The following is a 17,443-nucleotide window of genomic DNA, read 5'->3' as shown; positions in this document are numbered from 1 at the left end:
CACCATCGGTTACTCAGAGGTCCAATGGTGAGACCGATATGCATCTGATACTGCAACTCTGACACCCTAAAGGTTGGTGTACACAAGAGAGCAGCTGCGCCAGTAGTATATCTTCTCAGATCTGCTGCGTACAAAGATGCAGCAACAACAGCAAGGGCATACATGCAAATTATTTTTCATTTCTCTTACGTCCTAGAGGATGCTGGGGACTCCGTAAGGACCATGGGGATAGACGGGCTCAACAGGAGACATGGGCACTTTAAGAAAGACTTTAGGTATGGGTGTGCACTGGCTCCTCCCTCTATGCCCCTCCTCCAGACCTCAGTTTGATACTGTGCCCAGTGGAGACTGGGTGCATTACAGGGAGCTCTCCTGAGTTTCCTGTTAGAAAGAATTTTAGTTAGGTTTTTTTATTTTCAGGGAGCCTGCTGGCAACAGACTCCCTGCATCGAGGGACTGAGGGGAGAGAAGCAGACCTTCTTCTGTGAGTTTCAAGGCTCTGTTTCTTAGGCTACTGGACACCATTAGCTCCAGAGGGATTGGTACGCAGGTCTCACCCTCGCCGTCCGTCACAGAGCCGCGCCGCCGTCCTCCTCGCAGAGCCGGAAGATAGAAGCCGGGTGAGTATGAGAAGAAAAGAAGACTTCAGAGGCGGCAGAAGACTTCTTGATCTTCACAGAGGTAACGCACAGCAGTAACGCTGTGCGCCATTGCTCCCATTCACCTCACACACGGCAGTCACTGTAAGGCTGCGCCCTGGGCAGCATATAAACCTCTCCTTTGGCAAAATTACATATATACATGTACAGCTGGGCACTGTAAATGTATATAAAGAGCCCCCACCAGTTTTTTAAGAATTTTGAGCGGGACAGAAGCCCGCCGCCGAGGGGGCGGGGCTTCTCCCTCAGCACTCACCAGCGCCATTTTCTCCACAGCACAGCGCTGAGAGTAATCTCCCCGGACTCTCCCCTGCTTACTCACGGTGATAGAGGGTTTTCAAGAGGGGGGGGGCACATAATTGGCGCATATACATATAATAAGGCACTACTGGGTAAACATTTGGTGTTTTATCCTGGGTCAAATAGCGCTGGGGTGTGTGCTGGCATACTCTCTCTCTGTCTCTCCAAAGGGCCTGGTGGGGGAAACTGTCTTCAGATAAGAGTTTCACTGTGTGTGTGGTGTGTCGGTACGCGTGTGTCGACATGTCTGAGGTGGAAGGCTCACCTAGGGAGGAGGGGGAGCGTATGAATGTGAGGTCTCCGTCGGCAGCGCCGACACCTGACTGGATGGATATGTGGAATGTTTTAAGTGCTAATGTCAATTTATTGCATAAAAGATTAGACAAAGCTGAAGCTAGGGAACAGTCAGGGAGTCAACCCATGTCTGTCCCTATGTCACCGGGACCTTCGGGGTCTCAAAAGCGCCCACTATCCCAAATAGGAGACACAGATACCGACACGGATTCTGACTCCAGTGTCGACTACGATGATGCAAAGTTACAGCCAAAAGTGGCTAAATGTATTCGTTATATGATTATTGCAATAAAAGATATTTTGCATATCACGGAGGAACCCCCTGTCCCTGACACGAGGGTACACATGTATAAGGGAAAGAAACCTGAGGTAACTTTTCCCTCCTCACATGAGTTGAACGAGTTGTGTGAAAAAGCGTGGGAATCTCCAGACAAAAAACTGCAGATTCCCAAAAGGATTCTTATGGCGTATCCTTTCCTGCCAACGGACAGGATACGGTGGGAATCCTCCCCTAGGGTAGACAAAGCATTGACACGCTTATCAAAAAAGATAGCGCTGCCATCCCAAGATACGGCTACCCTCAAGGATCCTGCTGACCGCAAGCAGGAGGTTACCTTGAAGTCCATTTACACACATTCTGGTACCTTACTCAGACCGGCGATTGCGTCGGCCTGGGTTTGAAGCGCTGTAGCAGCATGGACAGATTCATTATCAGCGGATATTGAGACCCTAGATAAGGATACCATATTATTGACCCTAGGGCATATAAAAGATGCTGTCTTATATATGAGAGATGCTCAAAGAGACATTAGTCTACTGGGTTCCAGAATAAATGCTATGTCTATTTCTGCTAGGCGAGTCTTATGGACCCGGAAGTGGACAGGTGATGCCGACTCAAAGAGGCATATGGAGGTTTTGCCTTACAAGGGTGAGGAATTGTCTGGGGAAGGTCTCTCGGACCTCGTCTCCACAGCTACGGCAGGTAAATCGAATTTTTTGCCTTATGTTCCCTCACAGACTAAGAAAGCGACACATTATCAAATGCAGTCCTTTCATTCAAATAGAAGCAAAAGAGTACGTGGATCGTCCTTTCTTGCCAGAGGTAAGGGCAGAGGAAAAAAGCTGCACAACACAGCTAGTTCCCAGGAACAGAGGTCCTCCCCGCCCTCTGCAAAATCCACCGCATGACGCTGGGGCTCCGCTGGGGAAGTCCGCCCCAGTGGGGGCACGTCTTCGACTTTTCAGCCACATCTGGGTTCACTCCCAGGTGGATCCCTGGGCAATAGAAATTGTTTCTCAGGGATACAAGCTGGAATTCGAAGAGGTGCCTCCTCGCCGGTTTTTCAAATCGGCTCTACCGACTTCTCACCTAGAAAGGGAGTTAGTGTTAAATGCGATTCGCAAATTGTGTCTTCAACAAGTGGTGGTCGAGGTTCCCCTGCTTCAGAGAGGGAAGGGTTACTACTGAACTCTGTTTGTAGTCCCGAAACCGGACGGTTCGGTCAGACCCATTTTGAATTTAAAATCCCTAAACCTATATTTAAAACGGTTCAAGTTCAAGATGGAATCGATCAGAGCGGTCATCGCCAGCCTAGAAGGGGGGGATTTTATGGTATCTCTGGACATAAAGGATGCATACCTTCATGTTCCCATTTATCCGCCCCACCAGGCGTACCTGAGATTTGCGGTACAGGATTGTCATTATCAATTTCAGACGTCGCCGTTTGGGCTTTCCAGGGCCCCGAGGATTTTCACCAAGGTAATGGCAGAAATGATGGTGCTCCTGCGCAAGCAGGGTGTCACAATTATCCCATACTTGGACGATCTCCTCATTAAAGCGAGATCACGAGAGAAGTTACTGAACAGCGTGTCACTTTCCCTGAGGGTGTTACAGCAACATGGCTGGATTCTCAACATCCCGAAGTCGCAGCTGGTTCCTACGACCCGTCTGACCTTCTTGGGCATGATTCTGGACACAGACCAGAAAAGGGGTTTTCTTCCGATAGAAAAAGCTCAGGAACTCATGACTCTAGTCAAGAACCTATTGAAACCAAAACAAGTGTCAGTACATCATTGCACTCAAGTCCTGGGAAAGATGGTGGCAACATACGAAGCCATTCCCTTCGGCAGATTCCATGCAAGGACTTTCCAATGGGACCTATTGGACAAGTGGTCCGGGTCACATCTACAAATTCATCAGCGGATCACCCTGTCCCCCAGAGCCAGGGTGTCTCTCCTGTGGTGGCTACAGAGTGCTCACCTTTTAGAAGGCCGCAGGTTCGGCATTCAGGACTGGATCCTGGTGACCACGGACGCGAGCCTCAGAGGGTGGGGAGCAGTCACACAGGGAAGAAACTTCCAAGGACTTTGGACAAGTCAATAGACTTGTCTACACATCAACATCCTGGAACTGAGGGCCATATACAACGCCCTACGTCAAGCGGAGACCTTACTTCGCGACCAACCAGTCCTGATCCAGTCAGACAACATCACCGCAGTGGCTCATGTAAATCGCCAAGGCGGCACAAGGAGCAGAGTGGCAATGGCGGAAGCCACTAGGATTCTTCGCTGGGCGGAAAATCATGTAAGCGCACTGTCAGCAGTGTTCATTCCGGGAGTGGACAACTGGGAAGCAGACTTCCTCAGCAGACACGACCTGCATCCAGGAGAGTGGGGACTTCATCAGGAAGTCTTCGCACAGATTGCAAGTCAGTGGGGACTGCCCCAGATAGACATGATGGCGTCCTGCCTCAACAAAAAGCTACAGAGGTATTGCGCCAGATCAAAAGACCCTCAGGCGGTAGCTGTGGACGCCCTAGTGACACCGTGGGTGTTCCAGTCGGTCTATGTGTTTCCTCCTCTTCCTCTCATACCCAAGGTGTTGAGAATAATAAGAAATAGAGGAGTGAGAACAATTCTCTCTTTGTTCCGGATCTGCTGGAAATGCTCACAGAAGATCCGTGGCCTCTTCCTCTATGACAGGACCTGTTGCAACAGGGGCCCTGTCTGTTCCAAGACTTACCGCGGCTGCATTTGACGGCATGGCGGTTGAACGCAGGATCCTAGCGGAAAAAGGCATTCCGGATGAGGTCATTCCTACGCTGATAAAGGCTAGGAAGGACGTGACAGCAAAACATTATCACCGTATATGACGAAAATATGTTTCTTGGTGTGAGGCCAGGAATGCTCCTACGGAAGAATTCCATCTGGGCCGTTTCCTTCACTTCCTACAGACTGGAGTGAATTTGGGCCTAAAATTAGGCTCCATTAAGGTTCAGATTTCGGCCTTATCCATTTTCTTTCAAAAAGGATTGGCTACTCTCCCAGAAGTACAGACTTTTGTGAAGGGAGTGCTGCATATTCAGCCTCCTTTTATACCTCCGGTGGCGCCTTGGGACCTTAACGTGGTGTTGAGTTTCCTTAAGTCGCACTGGTTTTAACTAGTGATAAGCGGGTTCGGTTCCTCGGAAACCGAACCCCCGTACTTGACCCATTTTACATGGGTCCGAGGCATACTCGGATTCTCCCGTATGGCTCGGTTAACCCGAGTGCGCCCGAACGTCATCATCCCGCTGTCGGATTCTCGCGAGATTCGGATTCTCTATAAGCAGCCGCGCGTCGCCGCCATTTTCACTTGTGCATTGGAAATGTTAGGGAGAGGACGTGGCTGGCGTCCTCTCCGTTTATTAATGTTGCTGCAAATATTTGTGCTTATTGCTTAATTGTGGGCACTGGGGAGCAGCTGTATTATATAGGAGGAGTACAGTGCAGAGTTTTGCTGGTCAGTGACCACCAGTATTATACGTTGTCTGCCTAAAAAACGCTCCATATCTGTGCTCAGTGTGCTGCATATATCTGTACTCACACTGCTTTATTGTGGGGACTGGGGACCAGCAGTATTATATAGGAGGAGTACAGTGCAGAGTTTTGCTGACCAGTGACCACCAGTATTATACGTTGTCTGCCTAAAAACGCTCCATATCTGTGCTCAGTGTGCTGCATATATCTGTGCTCACACTGCTTTATTGTGGGGACTGGGGACCAGCAGTATTATATAGGAGGAGTACAGTGCAGAATTTTGCTGACCAGTGACCACCAGTATTATACGTTGTCTGCCTGAAAAAAGCTCCAAATCTGTGCTCAGTGTGCTGCATATATCTGTGCTCACACTGCTTTATTGTGGGGACTGGGGACCAGCAGTATTATATAGGAGGAGTACAGTGCAGAGTTTTGCTGACAGTGACCACCAGTATATATAGCAGTACGGTACAGAAGGCCACTGCTCTACCTACCTCTGTGTCGTCAAGTATACTATCCATCTAGATTCTATACCTGTGGTGCATTTCAGTTTTGCTGACAGTGACCACCAGTATATATAGCAGTACGGTACGGAAGGCCACTGCTCTACCTACCTCTGTGTCGTCAAGTATGCTATCCATCTAGGTTCTATACCTGTGGTGCATTTTAGTTTTGCAGTTTGCTGACAGTGACCACCAGTATATATAGCAGTACGGTACGGAAGGCCACTGCTCTACCTACCTCTGTGTCGTCAAGTATACTATCCATCTAGATTCTATACCTGTGGTGCATTTTAGTTTTGCAATTTGCTGACAGTGACCACCAGTATATATAGCAGTACGGTACGGAAGGCCACTGCTCTACCTACCTCTGTGTCGTCAAGTATACTATCCATCTAGATTCTATACCTGTGGTGCATTTTAGTTTTGCAGTTTGCTGACAGTGACCACCAGTATATATATCAATACGGTACGGAAGGCCACTGCTCTACCTACCTCTGTGTCGTCAAGTATACTATCCATCTAGATTCTATACCTGTGGTGCATTTTAGTTTTGCAGTTTGCTGACAGTGACCACCAGTATATAATATATAGCAGTACGGTACAGTAGTCTACTGCTCTACCTACCTCTGTGTCGTCAAGTATACTATTCATCCATACCTGTGGTACATATTAGTTGTTGTGCGCAGTATATATAGTAGGAGGACAGTGCATTGCCACTCCTAGATGGGCCAGGTGTTTGTGTCGGCCACTTGGGTCGCTTAGCTTAGCCATCCAGCGACCTTGGTGCACCTCTTTTTTTCTTTGCATCATGTGCTGTTTGGGGACTATTTTTTTGAAGTGCCATCCTGTCTGACACTGCAGTGCCACTCCTATATGGGCCAGATGTTTGTGTCGGCCACTTGGGTCGCTTAGCTTAGCCATCCAGCGACCTTGGTGGACCTCTTTTTTTCTTTGCATCATGTGCTGTTTGGGGACTATTTTTTTGAAGTGCCATCCTGTCTGACACTGCAGTGCCACTCCTAGATGGGCCAGGTGTTTGTGTCGGCCACTTGGGTCGCTTAGCTTAGTCACACAGCTACCTTATTGCGCCTCTTTTTTTCTTTACATCATGTGCTGTTTGGGGACTATTTTTTTGAAGTGCCATCCTGTCTGACACTGCAGTGCCACTCCTAGATGGGCCAGGTGTTTGTGTCGGCCACTTGGGTCGCTTAGCTTAGCCATCCAGCGACCTTGGTGCACCTCTTTTTTTCTTTGCATCATGTGCTGTTTGGGGACTATTTTTTTGAAGTGCCATCCTGCCAGACACTGCAGTGCCACTCCTAGATGGGCCAGGTGTTTGTGTCGGCCACTTGGGTCGCTTAGCTTAGCCATCCAGCGACCTTGGTGGACCTCTTTTTTTCTTTGCATCATGTGCTGTTTGGGGACTATTTTTTTGAAGTGCCATCCTGTCTGACACTGCAGTGCCACTCCTAGATGGGCCAGGTGTTTGTGTCGGCCACTTGGGTCGCTTAGCTTAGCCATCCAGCGACCTTGGTGCACCTCTTTTTTCTTTGCATCATGTGCTGTTTGGGGACTATTTTTTGGAAGTGCCATCCTGTCTGACACTGCAGTGCCACTCCTAGATGGGCCAGGTGTTTGTGTCGGCCACTTGGGTCGCTTTGCTTAGTCACACAGCTACCTCATTGCGCCTCGTTTTTTCTTTACATCATGTGCTGTTTGGGGACTATTTTTTTGAAGTGCCATCCTGTCTGACACTGCAGTGCCACTCCTAGATGGGCCAGGTGTTTGTGTCGGCCACTTGTGTCGCTTAGCTTAGCCATCCAGCGACCTTGGTGCACCTCTTTTTTTCTTTGCATCATGTGCTGTTTGGGGACTATTTTTTGAAGTGCCATCCTGTCTGACACTGCAGTGCCACTCCTAGATGGGCCAGGTGTTTGTGTCGGCCACTTGGGTCGCTTAGCTTAGTCATCCAGCGACCTCGGTGCAAATTTTAGGACTAAAAATAATATTGTTAGGTGTGAGGTGTTCAGAATAGACTGAAAATGAGTGGAAATTATGGTTATTGAGGTTAATAATACTTTGGGATCAAAATGACCCCCAAATTCTATGATTTAAGCTGTTTTTGAGGGTTTTTTGTAAAAAAACACCCGAATCCAAAACACACCCGAATCCGACAAAAAAATTTCAGGGAGGTTTTGCCAAAACGCGTCCGAATCCAAAACACGGCTGCGGAACCAAATCCAAAACCAAAACACAAAACCCGAAAAATGTCCGGTGCACATCACTAGTTTGAACTACTTCAAACGGTAGAGTTAAAATATCTCACTTGGAAGGTGGTCATGTTTTTAGCCTTGGCTTCGGTTAGGCGAGTGTCGGAATTGGCGGCTTTGTCTCATAAAAGCCCCTATCTGGTTTTCCACATGGATAGGGCGGAATTGCGGACCCGTCCTCAATTCTTGCCTAAGGTGGTGTCATCTTTTCATATGAACCAACCTATTGTGGTGCCTGTGGCTACGCGAGACTTAGAGGATTCCGAGTCCCTTGATGTAGTCAGGGCTTTGAAAATTTACGTGGCCAGAACGGCTAGAGTCAGAAAAACAGAAGCACTGTTTGTCCTATATGCAGCCAACAAGGTTGGCGCCCCTGCTTCAAAGCAGACTATTGCTCGCTGTATCTATAACACAATTCAGCAGGCGCATTCTACGGCTGGATTGCCGTTACCAAAATCGGTCAAGGCCCATTCCACTGGGAAGGTGGGCTCGTCTTGGCCGGCTGCCCGAGGGGTCTCGGCACTACAACTATTCCGAGCTGCTACTTGGTCGGGTTCAAACACCTTTGCGAAGTTCTATAAGTTTGATACCCTGGCTGAGGAGGATCTCCTGTTTGCTCAATCGGTGCTGCAGAGTCATCCGCACTCTCCCACCCGTTTGGGAGCCTTGGTATAATCCCCATGGTCCTTACGGAGTCCCCAGCATCCTCTAGGACATAAGAGAAAATAAGATTTTAAACCTACAGGTAATTATTTTTCTCGTAGTCCGTAGAGGATGCTGGGCGCCCGTCCCTAGTGCGGACTACTTCTGCGAGACTTGTATATAGTTTTGCTTACATAAGGGTTATGTTATAGTTTCATCGGTTTTGGACTGATGCTACGTTGTCTTTTCATACTGTTAACTGTTTAATAGATACACAAGTTATACGGTGTGATTGGTGTGGCTGGTATGAATCTTGCCCTTGGATTAACTAAAATCCTTTCCTCATACTGTCCGTCTCCTCTGGGCACAGTTTCCCTAACTGAGGTCTGGAGGAGGGGCATAGAGGGAGGAGCCAGTGCACACCCATACCTAAAGTCTTTCTTAAAGTGCCCATGTCTCTTGCGGAGCCCGTCTATCCCCATGGTCCTTACGGAGTCCCCAGCATCCTCTACGGACTACGAGAACATGATTTACCGGTAGGTTTAAAATCTTATTTTTACCAGTTATGACTGTAAATGATCTAATGTTTGCACTCTCTGCCTGCTTACTTACCATAAATGATTAAGGTCCTGATTCATGTTTATACAGCAAGTAAAACAAAAAAGAAAGCAACAAGGCAAACTCCATGTTGTATTGCAGGTTGGGCAGATGTAACATCTGCAGAGAGATTTAGATTTGGGTGGATTACATTGTTTCTGTGCAGGGCAAATACTAGTTGCTTTTGCATGTAGCCTACAAATGTTACACAGCTTTATTTTTACACTGCAATTTAGATTTCAGTATGAACACACCACACCCAAATCTAACTCTCTATGCACATGCAGAGGCGTAACTAGGGTTTTCGGAGCCCAGGTCAAGATGAAGAGTGGCGACCCCCCCCCCAAAAAAAAACAAAACAAAAAAAAACAACAAAAACAAACCAAAAACCAAAAGAAGTATGTGCGCGTGCCCATAAATGGGTGTAGCCATGCACCAGAAGGGGTGTGGCCACTGAAAATGGGGTGTGCCAAGTGCCAACATGACTATCACCTACCCCCTGTGTCGCCTCTCAGCACACTATCACCTCCTACCCCTTGTTTCGTCTCTCAGCACACCTTCATTCAATTTTTGCACAGTACGCAATTTTTACACAGTGCCAGATACACAATTGCCCCACAGTGCCAGATACACAGTGCCCCACAGTGTCAGATCCACAGTGACAGATACAGCGCCCCACAGTGCCAGATACAATGCCCCACAGTGCCAGATACAAAGCCCCACAGTGCCATATACAATGCCACTCAGTGCCAGTTACATGCCCCACAGTGCCAGTTGCATGCCCCACAGTGCCAGATACATGCCCCACAGTGCCAGTTACATGCCCCACAGTGCCAGATACATTGCCCCACAGTGCCAGATACATTGCCCCACAGTGCCAGATACATGCCCCACAGTGCTAGTTACATGCCCCTCAGTGCCAGATACAATGCCCCACAGTGCCAGATACATTGCCCCACAGTACCAGATATAAGACCCCCCTCCCCCTGTCACTCATCGCTTCCTGGCCTCTGCTAGCTATGTGAGGGTAGGAGAGCGCAGCGCCTCTCCTGCCCCTCAACGCTCCAGGTCTCCGGCGGCAGCTATGTGGTGCCGGTTAGTTAGCAATCAGAGCTCGCGGACCGGCAGCCAATCAGGAGCCGGTCCGCAAGCTCTGATTGGCTAACGTGGCCGGAGACCGGACACACGCAGCGCTGCTGGTAGCGCCGCGTGGCAGTGAGGACATTGAGGGGCAGGAGAGAAGCTGTGCTCTCCTCTCCTCACATTGCAGTGTGATGGGGGCGAGTGGGGCATGATGCCCTGGCCGCCGGCGGCGCCCCCCTCTGCTGGGCCTGCTAAGGCGCCCAGGGCACGTGCCCCACTCGCCCTGCCCTAGTTACGCCTCTGTATATCCACTTAGCGTTGAAGCTTGCTATATTATATAAAAGTTACTAGAAGCTTGCTAAATTAAATAGGGGTCATTAGGAGCTCACTGTAATGTATAATAATCACTAGAAGCTTGCTATATTGTATAGAGGTCATTAGAAGCTCTATATATTGTATAGAGATCACTAACAGCTTGTGTATTGTATAGAGGCGACTAGAAACTCATGTATTGCATAGAGGTCACTAGAAGCTCACTGTATTGTATAGAGGTCACTAGAAGCTTGCTGTATTGTATGGAGGTTGCTAGAACTTGTATATTATATACAGGTCACAAGATGCTCACAACATTGGGGGTCATTCCGAGTTGTTCGCTCGCAAGTGAATTTTAGCAGATTTGCTCATGCTAAGCCGCCGCCTACTGGTAGTGAATCTTAGCATCTTAAAATTGCGAACGATGTATTCGCAATATTGCGATTACACACCTCGTAGCAGTTTCTGAGTAGCTTCAGACTTACTCGGCATCTGCGATCATTTCACTGCTTGTCGTTCCTGGTTTGACGTCACAAACACACCCAGCGTTCGCCCAGACACTCCCCCGTTTCTCCAGCCACTCCTGAGTTTTTTCCGGAAACGGTAGCGTTTTTTCCCACACGCCCATAAAACGGCCTGTTTCCGCCCAGTAACACCCATTTCCTGTCAATCACATTACGATCGCCAGAACGATGAAAATGCCGTGAGTAAAATTCCTAAGTGCATAGCAAATTTACTTGGCGCAGTCGCAGTGCGGACATTGCGCATGCGCATTAAGCGGAAAATCGCTGCGATGCGAAGATTTTTACCGAGCGAACAACTCGGAATGACCCCCATTGTACGTAGGTTACTAGAGGTGTGCTGTATTGTATAGAAGCCACTAAGTCCTTTCTGTAGGGTGGTATTCATGTGACCGCCGGTCTGCTGACCGACAGTCACATGACCTCCTCCACCATCCCGCCGGCTCAGTATCCCGATGGTCGGCATGCCGACCAACAGGGACTATTTCCACTCGTGGGTGTCCACGACACCCATAGAGTGGGAATAGAACCCGTGGCAACCGCAGGTCGCCACCGAGCCCGCAAGGGGCTTGCTGCACTCGCCCCTCCCTGCCGGGATCCCGGCGTCGGTATGCTGCCGGGATCCCGGCGTCGGTAAGCTGACCGGCGGTCAGGAGACCGCCGGTCAGCCATACTACACCCCTTTCTGTAGTGTATGGAGGAATCTTTCCATATTGTATAGCACTCACTATAATGATTTCTAGATTGCAGTGAAGTTGCTAGCGCACTTTGGGGGTCATTACGACCCGTTCACTTGCTGCATTTTCACGCAGCAGAGCGAACGGGTCCCAGCTGCGCATGCGCCGGCGCCTTTGTGCGCCTGCGCATGCAGGACACCCGACAGCCGTGGCAGGACAGCGATCGCCTCTGCCGTGGCCGGACCGAACGGGGGCCGGGCCGCAGCGCCTGCGTGACGTCCTACGCAGCTGCTGCGGGCCAGGGAGCGATGAGTAGCTCCCGGCTAGCTCGCTAAAGCTGCGCTGGCCGGGAGTTACTCCTGAAGTGCAAAGGCATCGCCGCTGTGCGATGCCTTTGCACTTCTGCGAGGGGGGCCGACTGACATGCGGGGTGGGCTAGCCCCGTGCTGGGCGTCCCCCCGCATGTCAGGAAAGTTGATCGTAGCTGTGCAAAATTTTGCACAGCTACGATCAACTCGGAATGACCCCCTTTGTACTGTATATTGTACGGATGGTGCTAGAATAATAATCTATACACTAAATAGTAGTCATATATGGATGGTAAGTGCTTATTTGATTATACATTTTTGACATTACAATGTTTCATATATTTAATTTCTCGGCATGCTCATTTTACCATTGTGACTTGTTGGTAGAAGAGCTTGTGCCAAAAAAAGTTACCAGCCCTGGTAACCCCATTAATATACAGAGTGAAGTTTTGCTAGCAAAAATAACTGTTTCTCCATCAAATTGCTTTTCACCCAATCAGTGTATGTTCTTAAACTAAAAACCCCTTTTAATGAAAGATCAATGCTCGTGGACCACTGTTATGCTGATTACACGCTAGGATGATGGATCAGTAAGTTCATACACACTTACCAATCGTCTGCCCAATGTGTTGTGCCTGATGCCACAGGTGGGCGGGCGTTTACATGTGCCCTCCCAATTGTGATGTCAGTCACTGGTGGCCTCTGCAGCAAGTGTACATACACACAGCATGATGCGCCGATATATCAACTATCGGCTGGGCTACACAGCCAAGATATGTCGGTAAAGGACGTCGTCGGCACGTCCACGATATACTGTATCACCCATTCAATTAAATGGGCATTATATCAGCCAGTGTGTACCTAGCTTTATTAGCCTACAGGTTAAGCATGGCTAGCCAGCCACTGGCATGAAATAAAATGCATAAGTATGTTTAGCACTGATGTAGCACTGATCCATCTAGCTTCATTCACCAGAAGACTGCAGCCCCTTTACCATTCTGCTACAACCCAAAGGTGCTCTACTGGTTTTAGATCTGGTGACTGTGGAGATCCATGGTGTACACAGAACACATTTCATCTTCATGAACACACCTTGACATGACGTGTGCTTTGCAACAATGCACATTATCCTGCTGATAGTAATTAATAAAAGATGGACAGAAAGTGGCCATATAGGAATGCAGATGGTTAGCATCAGGAGCAACGTTGTGTGCATTTATAAATAGTCTGCGACATACCACTGTTATACCTATTTCACACTGCCACAAATATCCAGGTTTATTTCACGTGATTGCGCAGCTACCCAGGATATAGTGCAGGTGAAAGCACCCTGTTGAAATTACCCAGCATTTAATCCCGGATAGCAAAAAGCTTTAAACTCGGGTTTAACCCAACTCGTGGTGTAGTGTGACCGGGTAAGCCAGATCGATGCGACACGGCATGCATTCACACCATAGGAAGAGCTGGCGCTTGGAGATGATCTCATCTCAAACCGTTGGCTCGGATAGCGTCGGCGGTAAAGTCACCACCATGGCAATAAGCTGGGTCAGGCAGCCAGTCTGAAAGGGGTCTCAGGCGGGTCGCATCCGGGATGGACCTGTGTACAAAATCCTGAATGCGACCCGGCATAGCGGTGTGAAAGGGGTATTACAGTACTGTTGCCTTCCTGTCCTGGCCATTCTCCTCTGACTGCTTGGCCATTCTCCTTGACAAGGGGCTTTTGGGCTTGTAAATCCTAGGAGATCAGAAGTTCCTGAGATACCCTACCTACCCCGTCTGCCACCAACAATCATTCCACGGGAAAAGTCTGTAGGCTTATTTATTTATTAAGTTTCTTATATAGCGCAGCATATTCCTTTGCGCTTTACAATTAGAATAGTAATAGAACAAAACTGGGTAAAAACAGACAGACATAGAGGTAGGAAGGCCCTGCTCGCAAGCTTTCAATCTATAGGGAAATAGATACACAAGGATAGATGCTACCTATTGCATAATGGTCCACCAGATTGCTAGGTTCTTAATGGGTTGTATGATATGATCACCCTGCAATGTTGGCCAAGTGTCAGGAGGGTGTGAGAGTAAAGATAGACAAAATCTGTGATGTTATGTATACTGTACAGAGAGGATATAATTAAATAGGGAAGCACTGAAGGTTATGTGGGTGGGCCTGGAATTTGATAGGCTTGTCTGAAGAGGTGAGTTTTCAGGGAACGTTTAAAGGTTTGGAGACTAGAGGCGAGTCTTATTGTGCGTGGGAGGGCATTCCACAGAGTGGGTGAAGCCCGGATAAAGTCCTGTAATTTTGAGTGTTGTAAATACCAAATTGCTTTCTAACAAATATTTAAAATGCCCGCTCTAATATATATTGTAAACGCCTGCACCTCTTATTACCATGTGCCATGACTGTGCGCTATACATAGCAAAACACTGCATCCCATAAGAGAAACCAATACACCCACACATTATCTGAGTTCCAAAGCTCATTGATGTATATATATATTTGTTATTAAAAGGATATGGATTCAATATATTACAATGTACAGTATACCTATAGTTACATGGTTACAACTCATACAGTAAGCAGTTAATACATACAGTTATATACAGTTACAGTTACGGGCCAGCAAATACATCACCATATCTTTCACATATAAAAGTCTCTCCATATCACTCTCTCCCTCTCTCTGTAAAATCATGCAGGAACTGGGCAGACAGCATCTCCATCATCGTCTGAGACAAAACAGCAACTACCTCCTGAACCCGGAAGGACCTCCGGCTGCGTTGCTAGGGGGAGAAGGAGTTTACCTTCCGGGTCCAGGCTGCCTGGAGGAAGGTATGCCGGGGGGAGGGGGGTCGGCATCTGCGGCGGGTTGCGGCGGCCGGCGATAAGAAGCCCATTGGCTTCTATAGAGTATCGCCATCCAGAGATGGCGATACCCTGGGCGGCGAAAAAACGGTGGCCGGGTCTTAGTACATTTGAAATTTTGGTAAAACCTCAGAAAACGGGGGTCTTACCGCATTTTTCCCTTAGTACATCCCGCCCTGTGTGCATACACAGATGCGGATATTAGCGAGGCCGCCGGTGGCCATCTCATTAGTATACTGTCACACAGTAACTGTGTACGGGATGGCAGCTGCACATGCATTGGTGTACATGCCTGACTCAGGCCCCATATGCAGTACATATTGCCAGAACAGGAAGACTCATACTGCAGAACTGGATTCATCTGCCACACTCACCTACTGGCTACAAATGTAGGGCATATTATCACCTCTATGGTTTTATTGCTTGGGCATACACCATACAATTAGCTGGCAAATCATCTGCCAGATCTGGCTGGCTGGAATGTAAATCTGGTAATGGATGAGAGCAAATGACAATCGCCCATCTGCTCCCAGACACTGGGAAATGGACACAACCTGTCATTCAGACACATTGCTTCCATCACGGATTTAACTAATTTGGATGAACAACAGTTTTGATCAGAAGAGCCGCCCACTCTGCCCTTCTGAGAGCTCAGGGGGTGCCCTGGGAGACTGGAGCAGCATTGGCAGGCCCTTACCCAAACTTTATTCTGTTTCCTGGCAATGCCTGAACCACGTCACAGCATTCAGACATGTGACATTGGAACAAAATAATCCCCTTTCATGGTGTGTGAATTAGGGCAGGTGGGAGGGACGCTATTCTGCCCCTGCTTACCCCTATACACAGTCCGATACTTATTGTCATACACGTATTGGCCACTAAGGCTGCTGCTAATGTCTGTGCTATGACATCATAATGGTCCTATGAATGGAATGCCAGCACAGCACACTAGGGTTTATCTCGTCTCGTGGCAACCCCTAGAGCGGGAAGCATCTGTCAGTGCTCCTGGGATTTGTTAATTTTTACCTTTTGGTGATATTCTACAGCGACTACAAGTCATTTATATGTAACCCCTCCCAACTTAGCGGCACTAATGGTAATGGGGTTGTACTATACTGTAGATTATGTGTGCCTCCACCCAAGCGTTATGGATATTATAGGCTTGCTTGGGAAAGCCAAGAAAGGGTATATATCAATACACTTTACTCAGTAATAACTTATTACCTACATTTACCACCGCTTGTTTTTTTCTTTTCTTCCAGATCCCTTAATGACGTGTTCGTTCGGAGTTCGGTAGTCCTGGTAAGTATTTATTGTTCAGCAATACAGTGCATTTTCACAACAGCAGAATTTACATTTTATTTAAATGTTATACCGTTACCAACACTAACACTCTATAAATATTAATATGTTAATGTATACTAATTCCTATACACTTCCTCCTGCATGCATTACAAAAAAAATCAACATAACTGGTTAGGTAGAAAAATTGATAAGGTAATTAGTCTTAAGACTTATTGTATTACCTAGTGTAATACTATCGCTAATCAATTACTCCAGTCTCTGTGTCTCTCTGGGTGGAGTAATTGAGGTAACACGTTGGTGCACAGTTGGGGCACAGTGTACAGTGATGATAGTTGGGCCACGCTTGGCCAATGATGGGATCCTGTGGATAATACCAGTCTACAATTATATATATATATATATATATATATGTATATATATTCTCCTAGGTGTGTCACTCAATTCCACGGCAAGGGGTTTGATCACTTACTACGGTTGCTTCCCCAGAGTTCCACTCTACCTTCCCTATTTTCCTGACAGAGATGAGTTCAATAGGTAGAGGGGAGGTGAGGGGTGCGGTGACTCCCTCTACTGTCACTGAGTGGATATTTATCTCTGTAATTTCTCTGTCACTGGATGGGATATTTATCCTGGTAGAGGGGTATAGTTGTGGTCTATCGGCACTTGTGTAAAAGCGATACCCCGTACCTGCTATACAACATCTCCAGGTTCACCTGGCTGGGCAGTGCTGCGCGTCCCTATAACCTCTCATCCATACGCACTTACAGCCCGTTATCAAAGTTCCTCCTCAGTTCCCATCGCTGTGTAGGGGGTATTATTTAGTGAAAACCATGTAAATCACATAAAGCTCTTGAATTTACCTTCCTGGTCCTTGCTGTTCAGGCTGTATTATGGACCTACGTGCGGCTGTTAGTAGGCAGGCTTACTGGTCCCCACTGGTCCTTCACTATGTATTTGAGGGCTGTAATTATATATAGGATTACTGCCCCCCCCCCCCCCCCCTCAAGAGGGTAGTCCCTTTGTCTTGCTCCTATTGCTGTGCTGCCCTATATGTCCCTTATTGGGCAAGTATCAGATAGGGGCGTTTCACAATATAGGCAGCGCTATAACAGCAGTGGGCATCGCTCCCCCCGTACCTGCAGCATCATTAGCAGCTCTGGTTACAGCTGGGGTTATTTCCGTCACAACAGCTCATCGCCCGCCTGCCTCCGTTCATCAGTCTCCGGGAGATGGATCAGGTTAGCGGTATCCGTGGCTCCCCTAGCTCAGCTCTCTGGCCTCCTCCTCCGCCAGTCACTCAGCTCCCTT

The 17,443-nt window shown here is 48.1% G+C and overlaps 2 long non-coding RNA genes across 2 annotated transcripts in view; both read right to left on the bottom strand.

Moving 5' to 3' along the window:
• LOC134987019 (uncharacterized) overlaps window positions 1–17,443 on the bottom strand; it is a 395,412-nt gene that overhangs the window by 288,440 nt on the left and 89,529 nt on the right. The window lies entirely within an intron of this gene.
• Window positions 16,003–17,355, bottom strand: LOC134987008 (uncharacterized). The gene is made up of 3 exons (XR_010192770.1): window positions 17,272–17,355; window positions 16,996–17,096; window positions 16,003–16,129 (listed from the first exon to the last, which is right to left on the bottom strand). It is a non-coding gene; the product is annotated as an uncharacterized LOC134987008 (long non-coding RNA).

This window comes from Pseudophryne corroboree, chromosome 2, assembly GCF_028390025.1.
Source record: "Pseudophryne corroboree isolate aPseCor3 chromosome 2, aPseCor3.hap2, whole genome shotgun sequence".
NCBI classification, from domain to species: Eukaryota; Metazoa; Chordata; class Amphibia; order Anura; family Myobatrachidae; genus Pseudophryne; species Pseudophryne corroboree.
The sequence above is the reverse complement of the archived record's forward strand: the minus strand, read 5'-3'. Positions and strand labels throughout refer to the sequence as shown.